Consider the following 4,382-nt stretch of genomic DNA (forward strand, 5'->3'; position numbering starts at 1 on the left):
GATGACCGCTAGCCGGCTAGCCTCCTAGGATTCTTATGTGCCACAATGACCAGAGATACCAACATCACTGCAAACAATAGATTTTGTTTTACTTTGAAACCACGTGTTTGTAGGTTTGTACCAGCTATTTGAAATGTTTGTGTTTAAACTACGTAACTATCTTATAATCATACCACGGGTTCATAACCTACTTTATGTAGACAATTATTTTGAATTAACCCGAACAAATACGCAGACACACGAGCTGAATGACTACCTCTTTAGCAGTGTATAATAGATTAATTATTGTAGTGAGAATCTCAACTAAGGCAGAGGATCGTGTTTATTTTATCATTAGAGATGACCTGGCTTCTGAGATCATGTACTCTCATTTATTATCCAGCTACAAGCCAACATTGTTTCATTCCGTCGCAAATTAAACCAAGAGTATGTGGACTTCTTCGCGGAATTTCAAGGATTAGTGATGTTGATTAACGTAGTCATTCTTTTTAAATAGGAAAGCCTTATAGATAGACTAGATGAATTAAACCCAAGGTTAGTAGAGAGACCAGGTGCCAAAAAAAAAAAAAATAAATAAATAACATAAAAATTACAACTCTGTTTGGTAATAGAAAAATTAATTTGGTTTTGATTTGGTCACAATAATATTCTTAGTAAATGTAATGCTAATATGTGACATAGGAAGCTATAAAAGCCAGATTGTAGCGTTGCATGGAATTTGGTGGACATTTGTAATGTTTATTAAACATTTGGTACAGAATGAGAGAGTTTATTAACATCTCTGAAAAGAATGGTGCTGTTTAATATGAAACTTACCAAAGAATGTATTGCCCATAATAATAAAAAGATGGACTCAAAGCTATAATTAAAAGGTTCTCGGGCTTAATATCGCATTAATATAAGTACACTACATTTTGAGGATAATATTGGAGAAATATACATCACCAAAACATTTTCATAAGATAAATATACATTTAGACCAAACTCTTTAAACAACTAACCAAGCTGTAGGAAGAAACTACCTTCAAGAAACTACCTTCATGTTTATTTATGATTTTAAAGAAGATTAAGGAATACGATTTCAAAAATTATTCAAGTTGTGGGGTATGAGTAAAAAGTTTATTTTTCAGGTACAAACTAAATAATCTACAGTAAAAGAAGATCTCAGAAGGAATGATGCACGTTATGGTCCCATAGTTTATGATTTTGAAGAAAACTAAAGTGTTGTTTTCCGAAGTCATGTCCTTCAAAGTGATGTTCCTCATGCTTGTGCTCGTGGACATTGACCGGGATGTGAACCGGAACCTTAAGCTAGGCGCCCACCGGGCAACCCAGCGGGTGACGCGACGCGACGCGGCACGGCGCGACGCGGAGAAAAACTTCCGTCCGCTTCCCTAGGGTTCGCGCCCACCAAGCAACTCTAGCGGAAGCGCGGGGCAGCGCGGAGAATTATTCTTTTGAAGGGGATGCACAGTGCACTTCGATTCGGACCCGAACACTCCCGAAGGGCTCAAGATACTTTCCGAAAACACCCGAATGAGCGGCAGACGAGGGGTAGACGCCGTTTCCGTGCCTCTACCCCGCGCCCACCAGGCAACTCAACGGAGGCGCGGCAACACGAGAGGAAGAAATTCTCCACCGAATTCTCACTGCCGGATTCGAGAAGAAGGTAACTGGATACGGCACCTCCTTCTCCACCGGGTAGGGCACCTTCTTCTCTACTTAGACGGGGTAAGGCTTGGGGATATGCACGGGCACCGGCCTCTCTACAGTTACCTTCACGGGGTAAGGGATCTTCTTCTCGACAGGGTAAGGTTTAGGGATCACATCTTATCGACTTTGAAGAGTTATAAGATTATTTGATGGTATACAATTATATAACACGTCTCTTGATTATTATCTCAACGGATGCCATGATCCAGAGTTGGATAACTCGCATAACACTAGTATATAAGCCGTGGTCTCTTACCATTGCTACACTCATCTCCACGACCGCAGGACAGCAACATGCAGAGTCTAGTGGTGCTGGTACTAGGGTTGACTACCATCATAGTCGAGGGACATGACTTCAGCAACCATCACCACCACGAGGTGAAGACCTTCACGATAGAGAAGGAGGTGAAGATGCCGTACCCGGTCCACGTGGAGAAGAAGGTACCGTACCCTGTCAAGGTGCACGTCGAGAGGCCGGTCCCCTACCCTGTAGAGAAATCTTACCCGGTGACTGTGGAGAAGGAAGTGCCCTACCCGGTTAAGGAGTACATCCCTAAACCTTACCCTGTCGAGAAGAAGATCCCTTACCCCGTGAAGGTAACTGTAGAGAGGCCGGTGCCCGTGCATATCCCCAAGCCTTACCCCGTCTACGTAGAGAAGAAGGTGCCCTACCCTGTAGAGAAACACATCCCTTACCCGGTCAAGGTGCATGTTCCCCGGCCTGTCCCGTATCACGTTCTTGTTGTCAAAAACGTGCCTTACCCCGTTGAGAAGAAAGTTCCTTATCCCGTCATGGTGCCAGTTGAGAAGCCAGTCCCCTACCCTGTGGAGAAGCCTTACCCCGTCTACGTAGAGAAGAAGGTTCCCTACCCTGTATAGAAACACATCCCTTACCCGGTCAAGGTGCATTTCCCCCGGCCTGTCCCGTATCACGTTCTTGTTGTCAAACACGTGCCTTACCCCGTTGAGAAGAAAGTTCCTTATCCCGTCAAGGTGCCAGTTGAGAAGCCAGTCCCCTACCCTGTGGAGAAGCCTTACCCCGTCTACGTAGAGAAGAAGGTTCCCTACCCTGTAGAGAAACACATCCCTTACCCGGTCAAGGTGCATTTCCCCCGGCCTGTCCCGTATCACGTTCTTGTTGTCAAACACGTGCCTTACCCGGTTGAGAAGAAAGTTCCTTATCCCGTCATGGTGCCAGTTGAGAAGCCAGTCCCCTACCCTGTGGAGAAGCCTTACCCCGTCTACGTAGAGAAGAAGGTTCCCTACCCTGTATAGAAACACATCCCTTACCCGGTCAAGGTGCATTTCCCCCGGCCTGTCCCGTATCACGTTCTTGTTGTCAAACACGTGCCTTACCCCGTTGAGAAGAAAGTTCCTTATCCCGTCAAGGTGCCAGTTGAGAAGCCAGTCCCCTACCCTGTGGAGAAGCCTTACCCCGTCTACGTAGAGAAGAAGGTTCCCTACCCTGTAGAGAAACACATCCCTTACCCGGTCAAGGTGCATTTCCCCCGGCCTGTCCCGTATCACGTTCTTGTTGTCAAACACGTGCCTTACCCCGTTGAGAAGAAAGTTCCTTATCCCGTCAAGGTGCCAGTTGAGAAGCCAGTCCCCTACCCTGTGGAGAAGCCTTACCCCGTCTACGTAGAGAAGAAGGTTCCCTACCCTGTAGAGAAACACATCCCTTACCCGGTCAAGGTGCATTTCCCCCGGCCTGTCCCGTATCACGTTCTTGTTGTCAAACACGTGCCTTACCCCGTTGAGAAGAAAGTTCCTTATCCCGTCAAGGTGCCAGTTGAGAAGCCAGTCCCCCTACCCTGTGGAAAGTCCAAGTCCAAGTGTATATGATTGTGGCGACTAGCGCCACGTCTGGGGGAAGTGCCTGCTCGCTGGGAGCATATACTTCCGGTCTGCTGTGGGTCCAAGCCCTGGTAGCTCAGCTACCTGTAGACGTCAACGTCGTTCTGGGAGTTAGTCGTCGATCCGGGGGCGAAGCTGGGGAACATCCTCAGCGACCAGGTCCCTGATGTGTTCCCACGGAGAGTCATCCGCCGTCTCTTCAAGTCTCGCTCGAAGGCCGTCGACGAAGTCTCGGAGAGTCGCCACTGCTGTGGAGTCCCTGATGACGGAGTTCCTCACGTACCAGGGTGAATCTGTCGCCTGCCGAAGAGCCTTGCTCTGGACGACGAGCAGCCTCCGTCTAGCGGTTCTGCAGGTGAGGTGGTACCATGCAGGGGCTGCGTACGTGAGGACAGGCCGAAGCAGGGCCGTGTAGAGTCGGACTCTTGCAGCCGTCGACAACTTCCGTGACCTGAGCAGCGGGCGGATGGCGCCAAGACCTTTCCTGGCGAGGTCGCAGACCCTCTCGACGTGGGGAGTCAGGGTGAGTCGCTGATCCAGCAGGACGCCGAGGTACTTCACCCGGCGTTTCCATGGGATGTCGGCCCCGTCTAGGTGGAGGTGTTGACCATCGTCCTGCCTCCTCGACCTCGTGAAGGAGATGGCCTCACTCTTGTCAGCGTTGACTTTGACTCGCCACTTCGTCAGCCACGGCAGCAACAGGTCCAGCTGTCGCTGGACATACACCCTGGACATCCTCAGGTTGGCGGAGGTGGCAGTGAAGAGCGCATCGTCTGCATAGAGCGAGAGTTGCACTCTCGGCGCCAGGGGCA

General features: G+C 49.0%; 1 pseudogene; it reads left to right on the forward strand.

Annotated features, from left to right (window-relative positions):
* The first annotated feature begins 2,007 nt into the window (after positions 1 to 2,007).
* LOC128982627 (uncharacterized) lies at positions 2,008 to 3,558 on the forward strand (annotated as a pseudogene).
* Positions 3,559 to 4,382: the final 824 nt, after the last annotated feature.

This window comes from Macrosteles quadrilineatus, unplaced genomic scaffold (assembly GCF_028750875.1).
Source record: "Macrosteles quadrilineatus isolate MER2022 unplaced genomic scaffold, UCM_ALF_1.0 Scaffold_812__1_contigs__length_30776, whole genome shotgun sequence".
NCBI classification, from domain to species: Eukaryota; Metazoa; Arthropoda; class Insecta; order Hemiptera; family Cicadellidae; genus Macrosteles; species Macrosteles quadrilineatus.